This window comes from Cucurbita pepo, chromosome LG20, assembly GCF_002806865.2.
Source record: "Cucurbita pepo subsp. pepo cultivar mu-cu-16 chromosome LG20, ASM280686v2, whole genome shotgun sequence".
NCBI classification, from domain to species: domain Eukaryota; kingdom Viridiplantae; phylum Streptophyta; class Magnoliopsida; order Cucurbitales; family Cucurbitaceae; genus Cucurbita; species Cucurbita pepo.
The window spans coordinates 8,037,912-8,053,546 of record NC_036657.1 but is presented as its reverse complement, the minus strand read 5'-3'; the positions used below and the strand labels follow the sequence as shown (position 1 = coordinate 8,053,546).

The window sequence follows — 15,635 nt, the reverse complement described above, 5'->3', positions numbered from 1 at the left end:
AAAAGGGAGAGAAAACCAATGGAATAAAAAATTTAAATAAAAGATAAATAAGAGGGGAAAATGTCTCTTTTCTAAAAACTTCCTTCACTTTTTATAGCATATTTTTTTGTCAAAGGCTATAAAAAGTATTTCTAAAAATTTCCTTTCACTTTTTATAGCATATTTTCAAAAACAAAAATGCAATATTCAAACGCTATAAAATTACATTTTTCTTGTAGTGTCAGCACAAGGGCTCTTGTATTATTTCTTGATTTGGAAAACACAGGAAGAAGGGATGAAGTTCAATAGAATCAATGAACCTAAACCCATCTTCTTCTTGTTTTTCATTGTCTTCATATTGTCCTCAGACAACACCAGGCGCTGCTCATCAGCTGAATCCGGTCATGCACATACTCAGGTAAATTTATTTTAGTTCCAATATTATAATGGAGGATTCATCACCTTCCTCATATATTTTCTTACAAATACCTATTTTTGCACCCAAAAAATCTAACGCATTATACTATGTCAGCCCATCGCTAATCATGAAGATCAGGAGTTGACCTTGTCAAGAAGAGGATTGAGTGGGTTGGGATCGTCGCCGCCGAACTGCAACTCAAAGTGTGGGAGTTGCACGCCCTGTACTACGGTTCTTGTGTCGGTGCCGCCGGGACCTTCAGGCGTCGGTGATGATTTCCCGAAAGTCTGGAGATGCAAATGTGGGAACAAGCTCTACATGCCCTAATTGGAAAAGGCATACCCCCGGGCATGTATGCTCTTATATGTTACTTATCTGCTGATGAGCCGAGCCGAAGTAGGCGGTGTGGGTCTGTTTCATTCATACCCCTATCATAAATCATGTATAGATTATTGTGTAAACAAAAAACACAATGATTATATACTCCTATTTTATCATATATCTAAGTGCAGATCATCTCACTAACGATCATACCAAAAATTTATCAATAACCTATTAAAAATACAACTTTATTAATAAAAAAAATAATAAAAGTTATTAATAACTTACTAAGTAAATTAATTGTTGACTTAAAAATCTTACCTAGATTTAATAATATGAAATATAATATGGTAGTAACATTCGTGAATTGAGCTCCCCGTGAATGTTATATTCTATAGTATGTCTTTTATCATATTCTATATTGAATTTATACCAAAAATGGTAAGGTTGAGTACATATTAATGTGTATATTTTAATGCATGATATATATTTATCATAATGTATGTCAAGCTTTATGAAAAAAGTATTGATATTTGTATCGTATATATTTAAGTACACATACATTATATAATCGCTAATCATGAAGATCAGGAGTTGACCTTGTCAAGAAGAGGATTGAGTGGGTTGGGATCGTCGCCGCCGAACTGCAACTCAAAGTGTGGGAGTTGCACGCCCTGTACTACGGTTCTTGTGTCGGTGCCGCCGGGACCTTCAGGCGTCGGTGATGATTTCCCGAAAGTCTGGAGATGCAAATGTGGGAACAAGCTCTACATGCCCTAATTGGAAAAGGCATACCCCCGGGCATGTATGCTCTTATATGTTACTTATCTGCTGATGAGCCGAGCCGAAGTAGGCGGTGTGGGTCTGTTTCATTCATACCCCTATCATAAATCATGTATAGATTATTGTGTAAACAAAAAACACAATGATTATATACTCCTATTTTATCATATATCTAAGTGCAGATCATCTCACTAACGATCATACCAAAAATTTATCAATAACCTATTAAAAATACAACTTTATTAATAAAAAAAATAATAAAATTTATTAATAACTTACTAAGTAAATTAATTGTTGACTTAAAAATCTTACCTAGATTTAATAATATGAAATATAATATGGTAGTAACATTCGTGAATTGAGCTCCCCGTGAATGTTATATTCTATAGTATGTCTTTTATCATATTCTATATTGAATTTATACCAAAAATGGTAAGGTTGAGTACATATTAATGTGTATATTTTAATGCATGATATATATTTATCATAATGTATGTCAAGCTTTATGAAAAAAGTATTGATATTTGTATCGTATATATTTAAGTACACATACATTATATCCGGTAGTATATAATTTATTATTATAATATATGTGCAAATAAGATGACAAGTTGAGCAGTAAAATACATAACAGAAGATAAATGAATTAAATAAAAGAGAATTGTGGGAGGGATAATGGGCCAGAAAAATTAAAGGAAAGAAATTGGATAATTGTAAAAAAATTAAAAATTAAAAATCCTTTGACGGCCAATATCATAGAGAAATTTCTTGCACACCATAAATATAAATATATTGAGAAATATAAAAATAAATTAAACATTGAAACAAGAAACCAAAAAGTAGTCCAACGTAGTGCTTTTACGGTTGGCACTAGGGGCTTTTACTCACCAATTCTGCGATATTCTTTTTCATACTCCGCCACCAGAAGGGTTGTTTCAGGGTCTTGATACATCTTTGTACCGGATGCATGGTGAGTTGTGTGCTTCAATTAGGATTTTGTTCTTTATTTCGCTCACAACTGGACACATAAACGTCTTTAACATAATAGATCATCTGTTGACTTAGAAAAACGGTCCACTGGGCCTACTATCCATTGGTCTAGGATTTTGTTTGGGCTAGGGTTCTCACGGGAGCGTGAGATGCACTGTCAGTTGGGCAATTTGGGCCATAACCTCCTTGGTTACTACCTTTAGGGCTATTTGAGCCATAACCTCCTTGGTTACTACCTTTATGTCAGCTCGTTCGAAATCAGCTTGCACTCGTGGCTCTCTTGTGATGAGGGCTGACGAGTGTACTGTTTTTTGACTTAGTGCGTCAACGACTATGTTTGCTTTTCCAGGGTGGTACCGGATGCACTCGTGGCTCCCTTGTGATGAGGGCTGACGAGTGTACTATTTTTTGACTTAGTGCGTCAGCGACTACGTTTGCTTTTTCAGGGTGGTACCGGATATCTATGTCGTAATCTTTTACCAGCTTTAGCCATCTACATTGTCTGGTAGTGTCTCCAAATTTTTAACGCGAACACCACCGCCACCAACTTCAAATCGTGTGTAGGATAGTTTTTCTCGTAATCTTTTAATTGGCGTGACGCACACGCAACAACCTTGCCATGTTGCATCAGTACACAACCTAGCCCCTTTTTGGATGCATCACTGTAAACCACGTATCCGTAGAGCTTTCTGGGACCGTGAGTACTGGGGCGGACACTAGTCTTTGTTTTAGATCTTGAAAGCTGGCCTCACAAGTATCGTTCCATACGAAAGGTACGCCTTTTTTTGTCAATTGGGTGAGAGGCTAGGCTATTCTAGCAAAGTCTTAGACAAACCGTCAATAGTAACATGTCAATCCCAAGAAACTTTGTATCTTGGTGATAGTAGTTGGGCGTTTCCATTTCGTGACGGCTTCTCTCTTGGTGGGGTCTACTAAAATTCCGTCTTTGGACACTACGTGTCCCAAGAACGAAACCTGTCGTAGCCAAAATTCACATTTTGAGAAATTGGCATACAACTTGTTCTCCCTTAGAATAGTTAGGGCTTTTCGGAGGTGTTCTTGGTGTTCTTCGTCCGTTTTCGAGTATATCATGATGTTGCTATGAACACGATCACAAACGTGTCTAAGCACTCCTTAATACTCGGTTCATTAATTCCATGAACACTGCTGGGGCGTTGGTGAGGCCAAAGGACATTATCACAAACTCACAGCGGTCATATCTGGTTCGGAAGGCTTTTTTCGGTATATCTTCATTTTTAATCTTAATTTGATGGTATCGAAGGTCTATTTTGGAAAATACTGTTGCCTCTCGAAGTTGGTCAAACATGTCCTCAATGCGTGGTAATGGATATTTGTTCTTTACCGTCCTCTTGTTTAATTCTCTATAGTCAATGCATAGGCACATAGAACCATCTTTCTTCTTAACAAACAAGTCCGAAAGGGTTGGAACGGTGCTAAAAAGGTCGGGAACAAATTTCTCGAGCCGAATAAGCTGCCAAATTCGAGAAGTTGCCGCCGAGCCGATCAAGCCGCCAGAGACGAGGGGGTGTCGTGCTGCAGATGTGCCACATGGCACAACCAGAGGGCGACGTGTGTGCAGCAGTCTTGGGTCGAGGGATGGGTCGTCGGGTCGAGTGCGCGGGTTGTCAGGCGGGTCGGACTCTGGACGCGTGTTCTGGTTGTGATGGGCTGCAGGGTTTTGGTTGAGGTGGGTTGGGCTAAACTCTGTTGTTGGGCCGCAGTTTGTTTCGGTGGGTCGAGGGATGAATCGTTTGGCCGAGAGGGTTTTGGATCGCGGGTCGGAGATCGGTTCGAACTTCGTCTTCCTCGCCTGATTACCAGAGAGTTTTTTCCGGCGACTCTCTCCCCCTCCTCGGTCACGTCGTTCCGACGTCCTTTTTCCTTCATTTTCGAGTCTCCACCTCCCCCTAATCCCGTTTATGGCGTTTTTTTGGTTCGTAAGGGCCTAACACTCAAGGATTTGAGAGGGTTTAGAAATTCGATGTTCTGTCTCCCTTACCCGACGGTCTACAACATGTAAGCAACGTCGAAATCTATGCCCGGTGTGTGTAATGGTCACTAGCATCGTTTTCGTGGTGTAGATCAGTGGTTTCGAAGTTGATTTCGTATAGTTTGGCTTCGACGGAGCGTCGTCGGCTTCTTCCTTACTCTCACGTTTTTTCGTTTTCTTCCTTGTAGGCGGTTTGGCTGAGGGTCAGGGTCTATTGTTGTGGTGACCCGCGAAGTTTGGCGAGGCTTGTGGGTCGCATTTAAACGAAAAATCCAATGTTTATCAGAGTTTTCGGCCTCTTTCCCACGCATGTGCCGGCGAGATTTCCTGGCTCGTCATCAGTCGGCTCCTCCTTCTTTTGATCCGCCTCTTTCCCGCGCATGTGCCGGCGATATTTCCTGTCCCGTCATCAGTCGACTCCTCCTTCTTTTGATCCGCCTCTTTACCACTTGTTGTTTTTAGATAATCGGCCAGGGAAATCCTTTTCTTTTCGGAGAGAGGAAATCGTTGACGGGAAGTTGTTGGAAGAAAATAAAAATGCGAAAAATAACAAAGAGAGAGAGAGTTGCTGAAATTTTGACTGTGCTTACAAAGAGATGATTTTTTTCTATCAACATATTCACCTATTTAAACAATTAACTATCCTAAAAATGCTGGAGAGTGGCCAATTAAATCTGTGCCATTTCTTTTCAAATGGCCGCCTACAAAATTGGTAATCCATTCGACGTGTTTGTCAAATGGTCAAATGAAAATATTTAATAAACTAATTAAAACGTGTAAACCTAACTAAGGAAACCAACTGGCTTTTATCTAACAAACACCACCGCCACCAACTCCAAATTGTGTGTAGGATAGTTTTTTTCATAATCTTTTAATTGGCGTGCCGCATACACAACAACCTTGCCATGTTGCATCAGTACACAACCTAGCCCCTTTTTGGATGCATCACTGTAAATCACGAATCCCGCAAAGCTTTCAGGGACCGTGAGCATTGGGGCGAACACTAGTCTTTGTTTTAGATCTTGAAAGCTGACCTCACAAGTATCGTTCCATACGAAAGGTACGCCCTTTTTTGTCAATTGAGTGAGAGGCGAGGCTATTCTAGCAAAGTCTTGGACAAGCCTTCGATAGTAACCTGCCAATCCCAAGAAACTTCGTATCTCGGTGCCCGTCGGTGGGCGTTTTCATTTCGTGACGGCTTCTCTCTTGGTGGGATCCACTAAAATTCCATCTTTAGACACTACGTGTCCTAAGAACGAAACCTGTCGTAGCCAAAATTCGCATTTAGAGAATTTTGCATACAACTTGCTCTCCTTTGGAATTACGGGCTTTTGAGAGTTGTTCTTGGTGTTTTTCGTCCGTTTTTTAGTATATCAAGATATCGTCTATGAACACGATCACAAACGTGTCTAGGCACTCCTTGAATACTCGGTTCATTAATTCCATGAACACCGCTGAGGCATTGGTGAGGCCAAAGGACATTACCACAAACTCATAGTTGCCATATCTAATTCGAAAGACTGTTTTCGGTATATCTTCGTTTTTAATCTTAATTTGATGGTATCCTAATCGAAGGTCTAATTTGGAAGACACGGTTGCCTCTCGAAGTTGGTCAAACAGGTCCTCAATGCGTGGTAATGGATATTTGTTCTTTACCGTCCTCTTGTTTAATTCTCTCTAGTCAATGCATAGGCACATAGAACCATCTTTCTTTATAACAAACAACACTGGCACACCCCAAAGGGATATGCTAGGTTGAATGTTTGTCTAATAAGTCTTGTAGTTGTAATTTAAGTTCTTTTAGTTCTGCTGGGGCCATGCGGTATGGGGCTTTAGAGATGGGTCTCGTTCCTGGTTCAAGTTCTTGTAACGACCGCTCTCCGACGCATCGAATCACAAATTGCTACGTGGACTCTAGGGTAAAAGCCTTACAACATTTCCATTTTATAAAACGGGAGACACAAAAAAAATTAAAGTTACCTGATAAGCATTAAAAATCCAAATAGTTTCAAAACATAATGGGATCTGCCGAGACGCATCAAAAGTAAATCAGTTACAAAATAGCATAAGTTTTCCCAAAATAAACATCAAAATGACATTAAAACGACATGGTCAAAGAGGACTCGATCTAAGGGACTCCACTGTAGCCGCACGGCTCCACACGTTCCCTCCACCAACATCGGTCTACTTAACACCTGAAAAATAGCAACAATAAGGGATGAGTATAAAAATACTCAGTAAACAACCTACTTGTATGATCTTATCGGACTTAATCCTATTCACGGAATCTTTGGCAATGTGCTTGAATCTATCTCTAGCAATGTCTACTATGGTTTCAAAAGAAGACCCCATGGATTCTCATTGATATGGATTTTATTCCATACCTAACTATCTACTGAGCTCAAATCAATGGATTCTCCCTAGTGGCGCCTGGCATCAACTACCTATTCCTAACAATCAGTAACTACCTGTCACTACGCCCCACCGGGCTGGGTCAGTAAACTACCTATCTTACACCCCTGTCGGGTTTAGATCAGTAAAAGGCCATGACTCTCCCTACAAGGCACCCCTGACGTGGTACTACAGTAGGATACTTACATGGCCACTCAATTCCACGATAGGTGACAACTAAAAGATGGTAACTCATAATCTACGAAATTCATAATTCACGCTATCTAGCACATAGCAAATGGTCCAACTCACAAATGAGCAATAATGGGCTATCCAAACCCCACATCAATGCACAACAAAATATCAAGGCACACATCATACTCATCATGCAAATCGAGAAATAACAATCTACATTGACATACTAGGAAGCTATATAACTCTAACTATAATCAAGGTATAATCATTCACGTTATCGAAGTTCAAACACACATGAAACTAATGTTACCAACTCCAAAGTATGATACTAGATCGTTTGCCCATACTCCAAACCAACTCCAACNAAGGGATGAGTATAAAAATACTCAGTAAACAACCTACTTGTATGATCTTATCGGACTTAATCCTATTCACGGAATCTTTGGCAATGTGCTTGAATCTATCTCTAGCAATGTCTACTATGGTTTCAAAAGAAGACCCCATGGATTCTCATTGATATGGATTTTATTCCATACCTAACTATCTACTGAGCTCAAATCAATGGATTCTCCCTAGTGGCGCCTGGCATCAACTACCTATTCCTAACAATCAGTAACTACCTGTCACTACGCCCCACCGGGCTGGGTCAGTAAACTACCTATCTTACACCCCTGTCGGGTTTAGATCAGTAAAAGGCCATGACTCTCCCTACAAGGCACCCCTGACGTGGTACTACAGTAGGATACTTACATGGCCACTCAATTCCACGATAGGTGACAACTAAAAGATGGTAACTCATAATCTACGAAATTCATAATTCACGCTATCTAGCACATAGCAAATGGTCCAACTCACAAATGAGCAATAATGGGCTATCCAAACCCCACATCAATGCACAACAAAATATCAAGGCACACATCATACTCATCATGCAAATCGAGAAATAACAATCTACATTGACATACTAGGAAGCTATATAACTCTAACTATAATCAAGGTATAATCATTCACGTTATCGAAGTTCAAACACACATGAAACTAATGTTACCAACTCCAAAGTATGATACTAGATCGTTTGCCCATACTCCAAACCAACTCCAACAAGCATTTCTTAGAAACTTGCTCCATGCGGTTACTTACTTGCTGTAGGCTTCCCGAGCTTGTTTCAGGTCTTCAACAAATTTTCAATTCCTTCAAAGATCTACAATTAGGTCCTACATTAAGAAAATATATCAAAACTATAGAAGTTGAGTAGGATTCAAGTTAAAATGACACAAATTTGCGAGAATATGGCCTCTGAACCATGGGTCATGTTCACCATCAGGTTTGGTTTGGGTAGTGGATCGGAATTAGCTAAATGGTTCAGGTCGGGTCGGTGTTGACTTTCGGGTCACANACCTGTCACTACGCCCCACCGGGCTGGGTCAGTAAACTACCTATCTTACACCCCTGTCGGGTTTAGATCAGTAAAAGGCCATGACTCTCCCTACAAGGCACCCCTGACGTGGTACTACAGTAGGATACTTACATGGCCACTCAATTCCACGATAGGTGACAACTAAAAGATGGTAACTCATAATCTACGAAATTCATAATTCACGCTATCTAGCACATAGCAAATGGTCCAACTCACAAATGAGCAATAATGGGCTATCCAAACCCCACATCAATGCACAACAAAATATCAAGGCACACATCATACTCATCATGCAAATCGAGAAATAACAATCTACATTGACATACTAGGAAGCTATATAACTCTAACTATAATCAAGGTATAATCATTCACGTTATCGAAGTTCAAACACACATGAAACTAATGTTACCAACTCCAAAGTATGATACTAGATCGTTTGCCCATACTCCAAACCAACTCCAACAAGCATTTCTTAGAAACTTGCTCCATGCGGTTACTTACTTGCTGTAGGCTTCCCGAGCTTGTTTCAGGTCTTCAACAAATTTTCAATTCCTTCAAAGATCTACAATTAGGTCCTACATTAAGAAAATATATCAAAACTATAGAAGTTGAGTAGGATTCAAGTTAAAATGACACAAATTTGTGAGAATATGGCCTCTGAACCATGGGTCATGTTCACCATCAGGTTTGGTTTGGGTAGTGGATCGGAATTAGCTAAATGGTTCAGGTCGGGCCGGTGTTGCCTTTCGGGTCATAAGGCAGGTAGGGTCGGTCGACGGGTCGATGCGGTTCCAGCAGGGCGGTTTGGTACAGCGGGTCGATTTGGTCCAACGGTCGGTTAAATCCAACGATCAGCTCCTTCCTCCCCGCGACTTTCCTTTACTTCTTCAGCTTCTTCGACACTTGCCAACGTTCCCTTTTTCCTTCTTCTTCGACCCTTGATCGTCTGACTTTGTTTACAAGCAATGGTAGTTCCTTGCAAGCTTATGACCTCATTGGTATTTTCTCCCGTGTGGTTGCTTGACTCCAACGAAGTACTTGACGTTTTCCCTTTGCTTTCAAACATCTTGGTTCAACCCCCTCCCTTTGATTTATTGGTCTCTTACAAACAAGAGTTAAAAGAAGTTTTGGGGTAGGTGGCAGACCTACTCTCTCTGTTAGTCCTGCTTTTCATATTCTGTCATGATTTTCTTTTTCTCTTTACCCAAAATGTTGGTATAGCTGACTTTTCCTCATTTAATGCCAGTTGTACGAGTTATTACAGTTCTATTCCAAAGTCTACCGCTCGCGATGGAAGAATTCCTGGAATATCCTCTGGGAAGACATCGTGGAATTCGTTTACTATGGGTACCGTATCTATTGTTTTCTCTTTTCCTTTTGTGTTTACTGCACAGGCTAGAATCGCCCACCCCCTTGTTGTACCAAGTGTCTGGATTTCATCTTCGATATCATGTTTGGGGTGGTGCCTGTGAAGGTTCCTTTAAATTTAAAGGTAAGTCTGTTTGGAGGTGTGAATACCACTTCTTTCTTATGGCAGTCTATGCTAGCAAAGTTTTTGGCTAGCCAGTCCATTCCTAGTATGACGTCAAAATTCGTCATATCTACTACTTTTAGGTCTACGTGGATGGTTCTCCAGCTATTACCACTTGTCCATCTTTTACTCTATTTTTCGTGACTAGGTCTACTCCTTCTAGGGTACCGACCGACAATACATGCATTAAGGGTTCTACTACGAATCTTGCTTGACTAACAAATGGCAAAGAAACAAACGAATGGGTAGAACTCGAATTAAACAACGTCAATGCAAAGTGTCCTAGTATAGAAAGCGTACCTGTCACCACGGTGCTAGACGTTCCCGCCTCTGTACTGGTCGTTGCATATGTCCTGGTCTGTGCACGGGTTTGCATGGTGGGTTCTCGAATGACCGGACCTCCAAGGGGTTCCCTTGGGTTTCCCGTGTCCATTGCAGAGCAAGCTCTGGCCAAGTGACTTGCACGACCGCACCTATAACACACACCGGAGCCTACCATACATCTGCCATGATGTTGTTTTCCAAAGTCGCGACACAGGGGTTTTTCCAGTACTAGTTATCGAGCTACTGCGGGCGGAGCAGGTGGCCTTTCTGATGTCGAGGTCTTGGAGTGGCGGTTGGAATTTTGTGGGTCCGACCTCGACGGGGCGTTTCTTTCCTACGGCAACAGTTGGCTCTAGGTTTTTCTCCTTTGGAGGTTACTCTAGAGCCTTGGTCGTCCTCAGGGCCTCTTCGTAAGTTTTTTAGGTTAATGCCTCCAACATGCGGCGGGCCTTCAGGTTCAACCCCAACACAAATTTCTCCGTCTGTTTCTCTTCAGTGTCTGCTAGTGACGGTGTGAACCTTCTTAATTTCATGAATTCCTGATCATACTGATCCACCGTGCATTTGCCTTGGGTCAGGTGGTTAAATTCTTGTTATTTCTTTATACGTATTTCCTTCGGATAGTAGTATTTCAGGAAGGCTTCCTTAAAGGTTTCCCACGTTGTGATCCCCTCTCCTGGGTTGATATTCTGTTTATTATCCACCCACCACACTTTTGCGTCTTTTTGCAGTACATATGTCGCGCACGCTATTTTATGGTCATCAGGGCATCTCATTGATTCAAAGATCGTTTCCATGGTNTTCTATTTATTATCCACCCACCACACTTTTGCGTCCTTTTGCAGTACATATGTCGCGCACGCTATTTTATGGTCATCAGGGCATCTCATTGATTCAAAGATCGTTTCCATGGTTGCGATCCACATCTGAGCTGCTGTGGGATCTTCCTTTGAACCGACGAATGGACAGGGGTTATACCATCTTAAATATTTTAACCAACTTGCCCCCTGTTCGGTTGCGGGTTTTTGACCAGTTGTGTGACCGTCGCATCAATCAGTTGCGTGGCCGTCGCATTGGCTAGTTGTGTGGTCATTGCTGCGACTTGTTGTGTAGCTAACAATGTGGCCTAGTGTGTGGCCAACATTGTTTGCATCGTCGTCTTGAGTGACTCCAAAACCATTCGTGCGGCGGGGTCCAACCAAGCTTGTGGTGCAGTTTGAGGGGGCGGTGCATTTTTAGGAGGTAGTGCACCTTGAGGGGGAGGTGCGTTTTCAGGAGAGGGTGAAGTTTGTGGGGGAGGTGCGTTTTCAGGAGGGGGTGCAGCTTGTGGGAGGGNTCTTGAGTGACTCCAAAACCATTCGTGCGGCGGGGTCCAACCCAGCTTGTGGTGCAGTTTGAGGAGGCGGTGCATTTTTAGGAGGTAGTGCACCTTGAGGGGGAGGTGCGTTTTCAGGAGGGGGTGCAACTTGTAGGAGGGGTGCATTTACAGGAGGGGGTGCAACTTGTAAGGGAGGCTCCCTCAGTGGTAGTTCGAGTGCATAGGGTCCGTAGTCGACCCTTCTTAGGAAGAGGTTCTTTCGGCTTCTCTTCTTCCCCATCTCCTAAAACCTATACTATGAATGCAAATGATATTCCACCTATACTAACCTATACTATGAATGGAAAACAACTATCCTATGCATGTGCCACGATCTTGGGATGTGCGATGTTGCCATCGATCTAACATCGGTGCATTGCCTTTATCTAAAAATGTGGTAGCACGAGGCTTGAGTATTTCTAGAATACTCAGTAAGTGACCCTCTATTGGGGTTATGCAACAATCACATGCAAATGAGATGATGGGACCTATCTTTCAATCTATCTTCCTACGATGGTGTCCTAACAAGTAATTTGGACGTGTACCATGTACTCTACACACGGCCCATATATGCGAGTATGGGCTCACCAATCAATTCGCACACCACTGGGCCACTTTCCTTGTCGGGCAAGCATACTCGAGGAGCTCCCTAAGCCAGACACCCGTTAGAACTAGTAACCGTCACGACAGCGCTATGCAAAACATAACGATCGTACCCCTGCCATTGGGTGTACGCGTCCGAACCCTCGTGATGGAATAGGGATATCCCCCCAATGCATGAGCACACATAAGGCTTGAAGTCCCCAATATTTCTACTTTTATCATTAATGAATATAACCCCGCTATCATCATTCATGCTTAACATGTCATTTCTAATTTTTCAGTCTATGTATCATACATAATCCTAACGGGGTTACATTCCGTGCAATTTATCGTGATTTCATGTCATACATTATATGCTGTTTACAATCAAAATTATAGTACCATTCATGCTAGAATCATCCAAACACATCATAAACGTCATAAGCATAGCACATCACGTCATACTAATCAACATACATTCACATTTCACAAGCGTACTTAGTCGAGTATAACAGTCTAGCATACAAATTAATGACACGTGCGAATCCTCGGGCACGTGCCAACATACAACATACAACGCATAACCTACGACGGGTGAGCCACTTACTTGGTCGGCCTTAACCAAAGTACTCCCTAAAATATAATCGTAAGCTCCTAGCTCCTCGTATACGTCCTGCGCTTCCGTTGGTGATTGGTTCCTATTGGATCATTCGACACCTTCATTAGTATTAGTTAATTTCCAGCTAGAATTTGTGAAATCTAGCCTTAAAATGATCTATTTTACCTTAAATGGGGTCGAAATCAAGTCCGGGAGGATCAAAATGGTACCAAACAGGTCGAAAACAAGTTTTCCGAGCCGTATAAGCTGCCGGAGCCGAGAAGCCACTGCCGATCTGATCAAGCCATCGGAGCCGAGGGGGTGTCGAGCTACAAACGTGCCACGTGGCACAACCAAAGGGCGACTAGGGTTCTAGTTGTGATGAGCTGTAGGGTTTTGGTTGCGGTGGGCTGGGCTGAACATGTTGTTGGGCCGCGATTTGTTTTGGTGGGCTGAGGGTTGAATCGTTGGGTCGCGAGGATTTTGGATCGCGGGTCGGAGATCAGGCCGGACTTTGTCTTCCTCGCCCGATTGCTAGAGAGTTTTTTTCGACGACTCTCTCTCTCTCTCCTCAGTCACGTCGTTCCGACATCCTTCCTCCGTTTTCAAGTCTCCTCCTCCCCCTAATACCATTTATGGTGTTTGTTTGGTTCGTAAGGGCCTAACACTCTCGGATCTGAGAGGGATAAAAAATCTGACGTTCTGTCACCCTTACCCGACAGTGTACGATGTGTAAGCAACGTCAAAATCTATCCTCGGTGTGTAAAGGTCAATGGGATCGTTTTTGTGGTGTAGATTGGAGGTTTCGAAGTCGATTTCGTATGATTTGGCTTCGCTAGAGCGTCGTCGGTTTCTGCCTCACTCTCACGTTTTTTCGTTTTCTTCCTTGCAGGTGGTTTGGCTAAGGGTCGGGGTCTGTTGTTGTGGTGACCCCCGAAGTTTGGCGAGGCTTATGGGTCGCATTTGAACAAAAACTCCAACGTTCGCCGGAGTTTTCGGTCTCGCCGACGACCGTGGAACTTAGAACATGAATCCAGCATAAAGAAAGCTGAGTACATTTTTTTTTCTTATTTTCTAGTAGAGGCATATAATTTTTGTGCAAGAAAACAAAGTAAAATTACCAAATATTAATAACTTGATCATTTCAATACTTAACTGATTGCATACAACTAATTAGACATCACATTATAACAAACATGTAAATTAGGTGGAGGATGGAAGAAGGGAGAAAAGAGAAAAGGGAGAGAAAACCAATGGAATAAAAAATTTAAATAAAAGATAAATAAGAGGGGAAAATGTCTCTTTTCTAAAAACTTCCTTCACTTTTTATAGCATATTTTTTTGTCAAAGGCTATAAAAAGTATTTCTAAAAATTTCCTTTCACTTTTTATAGCATATTTTCAAAAACAAAAATGCAATATTCAAACGCTATAAAATTACATTTTTCTTGTAGTGTCAGCACAAGGGCTCTTGTATTATTTCTTGATTTGGAAAACACAGGAAGAAGGGATGAAGTTCAATAGAATCAATGAACCTAAACCCATCTTCTTCTTGTTTTTCATTGTCTTCATATTGTCCTCAGACAACACTAGGCGCTGCTCATCAGCTGAATCCGGTCATGCACATACCCAGGTAAATTTATTTTAGTTCCAATATTATAATGGAGGATTCATCACCTTCCTCATATATTTTCTTACAAATACCTATTTTTGCACCCAAAAAATCTAACGCATTATACTATGTCAGCCCATCGCTAATCATGAAGATCAGGAGTTGACCTTGTCAAGAAGAGGATTGAGTGGGTTGGGATCGTCGCCGCCGAACTGCAACTCAAAGTGTGGGAGTTGCACGCCCTGTACTACGGTTCTTGTGTCGGTGCCGCCGGGACCTTCAGGCGTCGGTGATGATTTCCCGAAAGTCTGGAGATGCAAATGTGGGAACAAGCTCTACATGCCCTAATTGGAAAAGGCATACCCCCGGGCATGTATGCTCTTATATGTTACTTATCTGCTGATGAGCCGAGCCGAAGTAGGCGGTGTGGGTCTGTTTCATTCATACCCCTATCATAAATCATGTATAGATTATTGTGTAAACAAAAAACACAATGATTATATACTCCTATTTTATCATATATCTAAGTGCAGATCATCTCACTAACGATCATACCAAAAATTTATCAATAACCTATTAAAAATACAACTTTATTAATAAAAAAAATAATAAAATTTATTAATAACTTACTAAGTAAATTAATTGTTGACTTAAAAATCTTACCTAGATTTAATAATATGAAATATAATATGGTAGTAACATTCGTGAATTGAGCTCCCCGTGAATGTTATATTCTATAGTATGTCTTTTATCATATTCTATATTGAATTTATACCAAAAATGGTAAGGTTGAGTACATATTAATGTGTATATTTTAATGCATGATATATATTTATCATAATGTATGTCAAGCTTTATGAAAAAAGTATTGATATTTGTATCGTATATATTTAAGTACACATACATTATATCCGGTAGTATATAATTTATTATTATAATATATGTGCAAATAAGATGACAAGTTGAGCAGTAAAATACATAACAGAAGATAAATGAATTAAATAAAAGAGAATTGTGGGAGGGATAATGGGCCAGAAAAATTAAAGGAAAGAAATTGGATAATTGTAAAAAAATTAAAAATTAAAAATCCTTTGACGGCCAATATCATAGAGAAATTTCTTGCACAC

The 15,635-nt window shown here is 41.1% G+C and overlaps 2 long non-coding RNA genes across 2 annotated transcripts; both read left to right on the top strand.

The window, feature by feature from the left end:
* Positions 1-243: 243 nt before the first annotated feature.
* LOC111783628 lies at positions 244-915 on the top strand. Its single transcript, XR_002813388.1, has 2 exons — positions 244-397; positions 512-915. It is a non-coding gene; the product is annotated as an uncharacterized LOC111783628 (long non-coding RNA).
* Positions 916-14,375: 13,460 nt separating this feature from the next.
* Positions 14,376-15,047, top strand: LOC111783701. Its single transcript, XR_002813397.1, has 2 exons — positions 14,376-14,529; positions 14,644-15,047. It is a non-coding gene; the product is annotated as an uncharacterized LOC111783701 (long non-coding RNA).
* The last annotated feature ends 588 nt before the right edge of the window (positions 15,048-15,635 follow it).